Genomic DNA, 12,824 nt, shown 5'->3' with positions numbered 1-12,824 from the left:
TTAAACTAAACAATTCAAAATTGATATTATATATTGAAATTTCATTACTAAACAAGCTCTAATTGAAACAATTGGGCAGTTACAAATGAAATTACGTCACATAATTATTTAGAAATAAAACACAGTTAGAAGCAAATGGTCGTGATGCCCTTGATCTCTTCTGGTTCTCTTCACTCTATCACATCTTCTTATTTTTCTCAAGGTTTGGATTTCCCCCCACATTGCTACTGTTCTGAAAGAAATCCTAATAGCGCTCTCGTACCTACACGAAAAAGATTTGATATATCGAGATATCAACCCAAAGTAATAAAAGAATATAACTAGATTTTATTCACAAATGTTAAAAAATAAGAATTATGTTATAAAAAATACGAGAACATGGTTCTATGTTGGGAGTGGCCTAAAGTACTACAATGGATCTATGTTGGGAATGTGAGAATCATCAAAATGTAGAAATTGAACTATACTAACCTTATTGAAGGAAAGTCTTGAGTGAGACTACAAGAACAAGTCATTTGAGAATAACAAACAGCCTAAACCCAATTTCAAGAAATCTAAGAAACAAGATCTTCGCCTAATCAATAAATGTCCAAATTAATTAATATTGACATGTACAAATTCTTCACGAATTCGGGAAAAAAAAAAAGAAGAAACTACTCCATAAATAGCATAAAGAAAGATCCAAGGTCATGGATAACCAAACTAACTTTCTCATATCAAATGACAGATCAAATCATGTAGGATCAGATGCACTACAAAGATTTTACCAGAAAGGTTGAGAAGGACTATATTTTCAAAAGGCGTGCATCAAGTAGTTATACAATTATATTTGAATTCTTTAGCTGTAGAATCTACAACAAGGTGCTAGCTTGCTTGCTTAGTGATTGCAGAATCTAGTAAATTTGAAAGAGGAAAATATAAGGATCTTATACATATAATAACTGATGTTACTGCATCAAATGAAAAAATAAACTTATTTAGAAAATCATTACTAATGTACTATATTCTATCATAGAGATTAAATAGAAGTTAACTCTAGCCCAAAAAGGCACTTGGAGCAACAAGTGCTTAAAAGAGATTGTCGTCAATTGCCTAGTTTACAAGTTATGACTTACGAGTATAGTTCCTCAATACTAAAAATGAGAGAGTAAATCTTGAACAGCAGGTGATGAAAATTACATAGGCAAATATGATCAAATATATTGAGATATGCAATAAAATGCATTTTGAACTACTTTCTAAAATTCACAAATAACACTGCAAAAAAAAAAAAACAGCATTTTCGAATAGCAGAAAATTGTGGTGACACCTAAACATGTATCTAGGATGGCAAAAAACAATAGCTACTGGAATTGTAATAATGTTGTCTTTAAGTTTTCCCCTATTCTGCAGAATTTCAGGGATGTGTGCAAATATGTAATGCATTTGGACGACAAGAATGGTTTGGAAGTTTGGCACTTAAACAGTGGAAGTTTCAAATAAATTATGTACATGGAATAATGATCTATAAGGAAGAATGCAGAACAGCCGTTAAGTAAATGGTAATAATGGATTGATCAATCACTACCTTACTGGTAAATGAAATTAATGTTTCACCAAGAGACATAGAGCAGAACCATCATAATGGTTTGTGGAAGTGACAGTGTAACATTAAAAAGATTCAAGATACAAGCAAGCATTCATTTTTATGTAAAGCCATGCTTTTACTAATTCAAGTGCATTCATTTTCGATTTCACTAACTCCTGATACATATATGATAAACCCAAAAAAGCAAATGAAATGTAGGATATGCATCAACTCAAGACCGCCTCTATCAGAGAGCAAAGACTTCGGATATAACTATCCACACACCTAAAAATGACATGGTATCAAAGCATACTCAATCATGCATTGTGGGGTGTGGGTGGGGGTGGGGGGAGTACTCAATAACAAATGATGTAAACAAACTTTCAACAATGATCTCCATTTTACAAGTAAACAATACTTATTTTGCAATCGCAACTTATAGAAGTCAAATAATACTGAGAAGTATGAACAAAGTAAACAAAATGAAAAGTGTTTTAAAAGGAAAACTTTACCTTGAGTAAGAGAAACTTTATCGTAGTGCAAGTTGAAGCATTTTCAACTTGTTTACCACATTGTTTTCTGTAACTTGCACTCAGGAAGAGGGCCCAACTACGAGACCACGTAAACTCTCCTCTATGTATAAAATATATGTTGCAATACCAGGAAGATTTCCCTCTCCATTCTTTAAGGAACGAAGGCCAACAAGGATCCTTGCTGGTCGTTTTATGGCATTAGAGGCAGCCATGTTTAATAAACACCCTTTCTTGCTTGTAATGGGAGCCTTGCATGAAAGACACCTACCACATCTTTCCCTTGGGACCTCCATTAGTTTCTTTTCTGAATTTGGCCAAATGAAAAGAAGGGATGCTGATGAGAATGCTTTTAATTGAAGCACACTTTTTGCAGAGACGATTTTCCTGGGGTTAGATGAAGCATGAGCCTCAGAAACTTGATTTTCTTCTAATGCAACTAAAACTATTGTATCTTCAGGTATTTCCCAGTACTGTAAAATACTTTTGCAGATACTTGAGTACAAGGTTGCATGTTGTACAGACGAAGAAAGTACTCGCATGCCTTGACCCTGCAATCATTAATTTCAAAGCACCATAAACAAGCAGTGGCGAGCCCTTAGAGAAATTGGAAGAAGAAAAAAAACTGCAATCTTCATAGTAAATGTCATGCTGCCTTGGGGTGGGAGACAGAGAGAGAGGAACTTGTTCTATCCATGCTGCCTAGGGTTTGTTATTTTAAGGAATTCAAGGGGACTTTTTTTAGGATTTTGTTGTTAGATGGGAGCACGTTTGTAATTTGGAGGCGAACTAGGGGCTTGCGATTGTTTTTTTTTTTTTTCTTTTGATAAGTTTTTGTACATGACCCTGTTTTTTTTCCCTAATAAAATTTTAGCTTATCAAGAGAGGGAGAGAGAGACTCTACTTATGGGTTATTGCAGATTTCCAGTCTTTCCCCTCTTTCTTGGTTGGACTCACAATATTTTCTCCAATAGGAAAAGATACTTATGGGTTATTCTTCCAATTGCCGTGTGTAGGAGGCTATGGAAAGAGAAGGGACAAAAACGTGTTTCAAGGAAAGGAAAACTCTCCTCAAGATGTGATTTTAGAGATATTGGGCCTTCTCTGCCACTGGAGCAATATGTAAAGATTTCAAAGGAGTCTTTTTTGAGGGATTTTTGTTGAAGTGGGACTCTTTATGCATTTGTAACAGGCTTTGGCTGGGGTTGTTTATGGCCATTGGCCTTTGTGTGTGTGTTTTTTTTTCTTTTTCAGGTTCTTATTTTCCTTGTTTGGGAGCTACCTCGGTCTCCTGTTGACTTCTTAATCAATAAATTTTTATACTTAACACAAGAGAGAGAGTGAGAGAAACTACAAATAAACAATGCTCAGAAATAGTGCAAAGGACCACCAAGCATTCCAGCAAAATCATAAGGAATAAGACAAAACGAGTAAAAAAGAGCAAACAAGTTGAAAGACTTACACAAGTAAGTGGTTGTTGATACCCGAGAAAACCTGCCCATATGGATCAATGCCAAAGAATTCCGCTCCTCTTAGACCTGTTCCAATTCTAAGATCCGGCTCCATCTTACAAACTGTACACTCAGGACAAAACCATGAACCTTCCGGTATAAGCACTTTGACTAGACCAATACATCTGGAATGATAAACCGAAGGGCATCCATCACAACAAAGCAAGGTCCCATCCATGCCATAGAGCCGGCATTCATCGGTATTCCCATCCTGATCAACACTAGCAACATCCATTCATCATAATGGATAGTCAATAAGGAACAACTAGATTAAGCTTCTAATATGTTTATCTTTACAGTAGATATTACAAATGCAACGTTCCAAAACTCATACCAATCAAAAATCAAGAAAAAAATATGAACAAGTAATCGAGCAAAACGTAAAGACAAGGAAACTAAACCTGAGCAAATGCCCTACCAAGTTCAATTATCCCTGTTGTTTGTTGGAGACCACCTTCAAGAGTTCCAAGGGCATAGTTTTCCACAACACAAGCAAAAATTCCTTTATCGGTGACTATAACAATCATATGCCATTTAATAGTAAGCTTCTAGACTGTGGACAAAAGTCTAAAAACAGATTGTAAATGCATAAATTGGACGATGTAGGGTTTTTATTTTATATAAATAAAATTTATTGAGAGGTGGGATGTAGAATCTTGAGAATATTGTTAAGCTATGAAGTAGTAGTTATTCTGACTAGGGAAGGCACACAACAACATGTATTGCTAAAGTTATGGCATTGCTTAGTATAGGCATGGATTTAGAACTCTAATATTAAATGAAAGAAAGTTTAACCAATCAAAAAGGCACTCAAAAAACATGGAGAGACGAGATTAAATTTGCTTACAAAAAACTATTTAGATAAAAACCAACGAGCCCAATACACACTTTCACAACACAAAATATCCAATATGCTCAAGGATACAAAAGAGAGAAGAAAAAAAGAAGGGCTACCAACCATAACGAACATTGCCGAGGTAAAATCCTATTAAACCAACTCAAAGTCGATTTCCATGTAGAAGAAGAAAACAAGGAACCAAAGAACAGATGGTCTATGGATTCCAAAGAACAGATGGTCCAATGAATAGCTTGGAAGATGACATGCATCTAATTGCTCGGAATATAAATGGATTAGATGCAGACAATTCAAAATTGATGTGCTTGCTTAAACTCTACTTAAGTAAATTACGCCATTGTTGGAACCTAGAGCAACAAAACCACAACAAAACAGAACGCATTATCTGGCTGCAATTTTTTACAGATCTAACAATAAACAGAGATGACAGCTTACATACATCTCACTTAATACTATTGTACGGTTATTTGTTGCAAAAAATATGCTCAAACGAAAGCATGAATCTACATATTCATTCACCACGGAACTTATGATATAGAGATAAGTTGATTTGAGAATATCACATTGGTTAAGTACACAAATATCAGTAGAAGATTAAAGAATACCAAAGCATCACTAAGCAATTCAGGTAGAAACTAATTAATCATAGTGAAAGTAACAAATGGACAAAAACACAAGCACAAGGTCAACAAAAGTGATAAAATACCCAAAATAGAAGGATCGCACAATCGTATCAACTCATACAACACTATTTCCCTACTTCAAATTTACCAACTGTGAAAGATAGTGGGAGAACCACCTTTGTGATTGATTAGATGAAGGGTTGGCTCCCTCATGGGGGCTGAACCCTTTTGAACCCAGGTCCATGGCATCAATACTCATAGATTTTACCAATAATTATCACATTAAATCTGGTCTAGAATTAAAAATAACAATCCAATCGGATTCCAATCAGATCTGTGTTTAATAAAATTCTTAATGGAGTGTTACCAATTAGGTAACAATGCTGGACATCGACTGACATGAACTATTTAAGACTAGATTTAGAACAACTATGATTGAAGAGCTTAAAGAGAAATACAACCCAAGTAGTGCGCGTGAGATGGAGGCACAAACCAAGTAAATAAACTACATAGAACTTTTAATATACTTCGTCTACATCAGACTATAAAGGAAAAAAAGTTCAATAAAGCCACACAATCCACAAAGGAACACCACGACATTAGGATCCCTCATAGAGGCAAATATCAAATGATGCAAAATAAAATAACCCAATTAAATAAACAAATACAATACTACATTCCCTCGAGAGTCCAATCTAGCAAAGAAGCCTAGTTAGCAATGCCTGGCAGAACACCTATACAGGATTTAAAAAAAGTGCCAATTTGGTTGTTTCTGCAAGTGTATACTCTTCAGCCTCTTATGAAGTTAGTTAATAGAGATAATAATAAAAGGGATTATATAAATGCTGAGGATACATAAAATATCTCAACCAAATGATAGAAAACATGTATGTGTAACGAGTGTGCCAAAAAGTATAAATTCTTTAGCCGATATGTAGGATTAACCAAGTACTTTAAGATTGAGGTAGTAACCATGAATATCACGTCTACTAAACATGTGAATTAAAATATTAAATTGTTCAAATATATATCTAAAAAATGTATAATTAAATGAATTTGAACTAGTTTTGTATGTACTTTACTCTTTTTCTTTTTGTTTTCCTTTTTTATGAAATAAATAGTGTTTATCATGCTTTGCCAATTCTTCATAGAGCATTATTATCACAAACAACCTATTACTTGTTGATGTACAATTCAAAAATATCATAGAAGTAAAAATAGAAGCAAAACACACACAACAGAGGAGAGGAGAACCCAGGTAAAAGCCCCGTGCAATCTCCCCTCCAAAACAAAAAATATATATATTTTATAAGGGATTGTTTGACCTGCCATGCAAGCACACCCAACAAGGCAAAAGGTCAGATGACAAAGTGTACAAGTTGAGATTCAGCAAAGATTGTATCATTACCTTGCTACTTCATTTCTAGCATTTCCACATGTGGGAAGCCTCATTTCACCCAAATCAGCCTCTGGTGTGAAAGTGCAACAATAAGTAAATGTTGAAGAAAAAAAGAAAGCGTAGATTAAACCATCTATTTTTATCGTTGTTGTTGTTGGTGTTCTAGTGTTGTGTGTTTTATATATGAAGAGCTTTATTAGGTATACAAGAATAGAATTGTGTGTATTATATGTACTTTAAAGCACCTGGTTGTATAATATTTATGCCCCAGAAAGACTTCTTTGAACAAAATCTTGATGTGTGATCTCTTAGTAATGGGTAGAAAAGCAGAAGAAAGTGACCCTTACGGGGGAAAAACTCAGTATTAATCAAATTTTGGTGTCTAATGTGATTCAGATTTAATTGGTGATTCCCTAGATAATGGATCTCTAGAAAGTGAAAGCGCCCTCGATCCGCGGGGTGCGCGGATCCGCTTTTGACCCTTGAGGTTTGGGAGTCGCCACCTAGTTATTATGGTCTAGGAACCAAACTGACTCTAACATGGATAAAAAGAACTAATCTACCATAAAAAAATCTGAATTCGGGGATCATGTTACGGGGTTGGAAGGTGTTAGGCACCAACCCCGCCCGGCCAAAGCCGGTCTCTACTAACTTCCCAAATATATCACATTGCTAAAAACCTAGATAAAAATAAAAATAAAAAATTTCATACCTTTCCGATAGCAAGGATTTTGCTCCCTCATATCTGATAAAAAGAGCTCCTTGTACTGTACTCCCTTGCGTCGTTCTGTCTCCGGATTTGACTTCGGATCTCCTAGATTAAGGTATCTCCTTGTTTTTGAATCTGAACTCTTCAAGTTTGTTGCGGATTTAGGGGTGTTTTTGGAGGGATTTTAGGGATTTTCTAGACTAAAATTGAAGGGGGGATGTTAGGTAAGGAGTTGGGGCTCCAAAACTAAGGTTTATGGGGGGCTAGGGGAGCTTCTAGACTTACTTCTCTTAGGGTTTTTGATTTGATACGAAAATAGGGTGTGAGCACCTCTATTTATAGATGTTTTTAGGGGTTGATTTGGATAGAGTTAGTGTTTAATTAGAGATCTTTTAATTAGAGTTGTGTTTTAGTTTGACTTGTTTTAGGTAGAATTATTTTTAAGTTAGAACTCTATTAGATAGAGTTATTATTTAATTAGAGTTCTATTCTGACTTTTGGTCTTATTTGATTGACTTTTAATGTTTTGACTTCAGTCTTAATTGATTGACTTTTAATATCTTGATTTCAGTCTTCATTAATTGACTTTAATTTTGACTTCAGCCTCACTTGATTGACTTTAATACCTTGACTTCAGTCTTGCTTGATTTACTTTTAATTTTTGAAGAACCCCCCTCTAAAATATCTTTAATTCTTTGGACCCCCAAATGGAGGGGTCCTTAAAGAAATATCTCACGAACCCTCAACAATTTTACTTGAAAGCTCGATTGATCGATTTTTTAATTCAAATTTTTAAATTAATTTCATCAATGTTTCACTTTAATTATTTAATATTTTATTTATTAATTTCGGAATTTTTAATTATGAAAAATTGTGAAATTATCGTTTTACCCCCGGAGAGGACTTTTCACGTTTTAAGTCGGTTTTTAATGTTCTAGGATGTTTTAGAATCAATTTTTCGTAAGGAATTCAATGGAAATATTAGTTTTTGTTATTTATGAAATTTTTTTGTGCGAAATGTTCATGAACTTTATGAGGGGCATTTTCGTAATTTTGTCGAATTCTGTGAAAATTGGCGAAATGATTTATTTGGTTTCGATTTGTTATTTTATGTGTTTGAATGGGATTTCCTAAGCTTAACGTAGGCTCTAGGGTTATTTTGAGGTTAGGGGTATTTTGGTAATTTGGTCAATTTTTAGTGATTTTTATCGTGAAGCTTCTTTTTGATTTGCAAGATGATGATTTCTATGTTTCTGGGGTCGTATTTTCCTAGCGTAGTGTGATTTCTAAGGTTTTGTCAATTCGAGATACCTCATCCGGATTTCTGAAACACATCTGGTAACAAAATAAAGCAATGGAATACGCATCCATCATTGGGAATCATTGCGATCGGGTTGACGAGTTGATTAATCAGGCGAGTGCAGAAAGGCATGCACCAATCCCAACTAGTAGGCCAATATTGATACATAAGAATGTCTGTTCTATTTGCACCTACAATCTGACGTATGTGCACCACCTTAAACAACAACAACAAAGAACAAAAATTACATCAATGTCCTTGACTTTTCATTAAGTGCACCCACTTTCAAACAAAAAGCCTTAACATCTCTTTGGCGCATCTTGTACAGAAGACGAAATGAACAACTCACATTCATATTTCTTCATTCAATCCACAACTCCAATCATTCCAAGATTCAGATTTTTCTTCTGCAGATTATTTTAAGAGAGATGTTTTTCCCTAGACTCCCCTTATTTTTTTATCTTTTATTTTTTATGATTTTACCATTTAAGTAAATGATCTCAATACAAAAGGAATGATAAGTTCAAATAACTTAATCATCAAATGAACAAAAACCAAGAAAGTTATGGAAAGCTTGTGAAATTTTTTTAGGAGTTATGTGTTAATGTGGCTTAAGGTATGTTAGATGGCCCCTGTCAACATAGCTAAAAATCCTGGAACAATTATCTGTGTCAATTGGGATCATGTCAACACTAAACTATCAACATGGAATTGACTAAAAAAATAAAAAATCAAAGTGATATTATCATGAAATAGTATGGATTTATATATATAAAAAAAATAATTATTGAGCATACCTCCTCTGCACTAAACGGATGAAGTGTTGGGGAGGAACAAAAGCACGTTCCATATCAACTAGTGCAACCACCATCTTCTTTGCTTCATTCTTAAACACATCCAATGCAGCAAAAATAAGAAGCATCGATGGAAATTCCCAACCATATAATGCATAACTATCTATCTCTTAAATGGAGGATATCTTCCGAGACCCGGTGTCGAATTTGCAGAAGCAGAAACTATGTCTACCAGTACACGGTGCACCTGTTTGGTAGCTACCCAAGAATTAGTCCGCATGAATAGCACAGAAAAAACAAAGTATGTCCGCATCAAAAGTGCAGAAAGAAATACAGACAATGATATATATTGTAAATTTGCAAAAAGAAATACAGACAATGTTAATGGAGTACTAGTTCACTTGTGAAAAGTAAATTCCATAGTGCAGGGACAGTTGATTGATTGATATATTCAAGGAAACCTTTGGGTGTACATTCATATTTTATAATGAAAGATTGAGTGCAGAAGTCAGGCGCCAAATTGGAGGAACAATTACACAAAATCAAGGCCAAATTTGAGGGAACAGTTAGAGAAAGAAAAGTATAAGAACCGTAGCCAAAGCAGATAAAAAGAGGGGAAAAAAAGCTTTCAAGTAGATTTTGTAATAAAAGATTTTACCTCTATGAGTTCCATATTCAGGACCTGCCAACCAAAGCTCATGGCTGATTCATGAATCTTTCAAAAAGAGCATTGAGTCTCTCAGACGTGTCATCTTGTCTACCTGAACAATTACAGAGATTTGAGATAAATACCAACAGAGAAGAAATCCACTCCAATTCGCTAAAAGCAAATAAACAAAAATCAATAGAAAAGTGTGAAAGATTTAAAGTGAACCTTAAGCATAATTGATCGATTGTAGATCTTGCTAAATAAATGCAGAGATTAAGATGTGAATTAAAACTTTGGGCAAGTCGAATTCGTTCCACAGGGACAATGAAGATTCAAAGATTCATTCGGTTAGAAACAAAAATAGAATTAGAAAACAGATTTTTCTTAAAAACAAAATTGATTTGTTGCACAAATGAAATGAAAATTACTTGCAATTGAAATTAAAAACAGAAAAGAAAGATTGAAAATCTAAGAGAGAGGGATTAGAGAAGTCAATCAAACCATTGCAATTCATCCAAAATGCTGATTTATTCTAATTATAACTCAATCCACGTAGCAAGTCATTGCTCGTGGATCGGATGATAAATCGAATTAAACATTGATGGTAACCGAAGAGTATTCATGAAAATCCCAACTTCAAACAAGTGTAGCTGACTTATACTTCAATCCTTCACATAGCATGATTGTTCTTGAACTTATCTAAGTAACAATCATCTAAGCTTGATTTGAATGTATAAGTTTGCTAATCTTATCCTAAGAGGATTTTCAGAATTAACATGTAAACTAGAAATAAAGAATCAAACAACATTGGTAGGATGAAATTGCTCTGGCATTCTTGACCTCTCTAAGGAAGGTCTAGCCGATCATCGCAAGAATTAAAATTGCAGAAATTAATAAAAGATCAAAGAACATGGGTGAAGAAGATGATCGATCCGAATTGCTTCTTTTATAGCTCTCCCAACAATTACACAAACAATGAATGGTTCCTCTTGATGTTCTCACTACACTCAAGATCTCACCAAAAGGAAAAATTACAGAGAAATTAAAAGAATAAAAACCAAAAATTATGGAAGAAGAGAAGAGGAGAAGACCCCTTCTCTAAAATCAACCCTCCAATTTATAACATTCGTATTCGGGTAATCGGGTCAACTTTTCGGATGATTCGCTTCGAACTACCCATTCAGTTACAACCACCGAAGCAATTGGAAGCTTCTGCAAAAATCTCGAGGACAAATTCCTCGAGAGGACCGCGGCGCGGTGACGTGACGTCCAAAATCCTCGAGATTTTGCCGGATGTTTCCTTTTTGCTTGCATGTTGTAACAGTAATTGTTATTTCTTTTGTTGGTTTCCGAATGTGCCCTTTTTACCTGAAATTAGTAACAAACTATTATTAGCCACATTAATTTGGGATTTAATAAAATTTATTATTATTTTAAGGGAACTAGTATTTATACGATGGTAATCTCGGTGAAATTACGGTCCCAAAATGATATTATTGGGACCTTATCAATAATAATTGAACTTCCTGTATGACTAAATTAGATTTTTTTTCTTTCAAGAACAAATGCTGGCTTCCTATAACAAAAGTCCAATCTATAATCTACATGGCTATGATTTCTCAAGGATCTGACCATCTAATTCAACATTTGGAAATCAATTTCACAGAATCCACCATTAAAACATCAAAATAATACAAAATGAATCATTAAAAGAATCGAAGATAGATTTAATCGTAAGACGCACACGCACTAGTAAACTAACAAATCATCATCGAATTTACAGTCGATTCTCTTCAAATCAAGATTTACAGTCGATCATACCTTGAAGAGTGAGAACACCTTAGCAGAAACTCAGCTTCCAATCTAAGACGACGGATTGTGACAAAGATCGAAACCTTAGAGAGTACAATCCAATTGCGTGAGAGAAATCGAAACCCTAGAGACTTCAAATCCGATTGCGATTGCGATTGCGTCAGAGAGACATGGAAGTGAGAGAGATCTATTGAGGGAGCAGATCGAAAGAGAGATCGATCAAATAGAGTGGGAGATGAGATCTACCAAGGGAGAGACTGTGTGTGTGAGAGAGAGAGAGAGATGGAGAGGTCGATCGATCAAGAGAACGACTGTGAGAAAGAGATGAAGAGGTCGATCGATCAATCGATCGATGAGAATGAGAGAGAGACAGAAAGAAAGAGAGTGAGATGAGATCATGAGAAAGAGAGTGAGAGTGAGTGAAATCGTGCGAGAGACGGGAAACGTGGTCGAAAGGCCGCGGAATTTAAGTATTAAAAATTGACGGGCGAGACCCATCAATTTTTTCGCTTAAAATTGGGGATTTTCACGTAGTGTAGTTGTGAATGTCCACCCGGGTATACCTACTTGGATCATAATAACAAGTTAAAAGGATGCAAACAAAATTTCATTTTGCAAAGCTGCGAGGAGGGATCGCAAGAATCGTCTCTATTTGACATGAAGGAAATCATGAACACCGATTGGCTACCTTCTGCCTTTGAATGGTATAAATCGGTAAATGAGGATTGGTGCAGAGAAGCTTGTTTGAGTGATTGTTTCTGCGCAGTAGCCATTGTTAGAGATAGAAACTGTTGGAAGTTGAAGCTCTCACTCTCAAACGGGAGGATTAATTCTAGTGTTGAAGGAAAAGTCATGATCCAAGTAAGGAAAGACAATTCTTCGATATCTCCGATTATAATTTTAATGAAGAAAGATCGTTCGACTTTGATCCTTATTGGGTCACTTCTTTTAGGAGGCTTGGTGTTTCTGAACTTCGTGTCGCTGTCTCCCTTTGCTTTCTTCACCTACCGTAAGAAATCGAAGAAACTTTACCCGGGCCAAATCACGTCAGGGATGAATATGCAAAGTTTTACA

General features: G+C 35.0%; 2 long non-coding RNA genes across 4 annotated transcripts; both read right to left on the bottom strand.

Moving 5' to 3' along the window:
- On the bottom strand, positions 1–4,765 carry LOC147381612 (uncharacterized). Its single transcript, XR_015174466.1, has 2 exons — positions 4,027–4,765; positions 1–262 (listed from the first exon to the last, which is right to left on the bottom strand). It is a non-coding gene; the product is annotated as an uncharacterized LOC147381612 (long non-coding RNA).
- A 975-nt stretch (positions 4,766–5,740) lies between these two features.
- LOC147381611 (uncharacterized) lies at positions 5,741–11,999 on the bottom strand. 3 transcript variants are annotated; one of them, XR_015174461.1, is made up of 5 exons: positions 11,760–11,999; positions 9,691–10,050; positions 9,293–9,536; positions 6,496–6,556; positions 5,741–6,368 (listed from the first exon to the last, which is right to left on the bottom strand). It is a non-coding gene; the product is annotated as an uncharacterized LOC147381611 (long non-coding RNA). The 3 variants fall into 3 exon arrangements; XR_015174459.1 differs by having other exon boundaries at positions 9,293–10,050; XR_015174460.1 differs by having other exon boundaries at positions 9,293–10,050; positions 11,834–11,999.
- Positions 12,000–12,824: the final 825 nt, after the last annotated feature.

Source organism: Akebia trifoliata, unplaced genomic scaffold, assembly GCF_017979445.1.
Source record: "Akebia trifoliata isolate Shusen 1 unplaced genomic scaffold, ASM1797944v1 Contig00341_ERROPOS679206+, whole genome shotgun sequence".
Classification (NCBI taxonomy): Eukaryota; Viridiplantae; Streptophyta; class Magnoliopsida; order Ranunculales; family Lardizabalaceae; genus Akebia; species Akebia trifoliata.
Note: the sequence above shows the minus strand (reverse complement) of the source record. Positions and strands in the feature narration are given on the sequence as shown.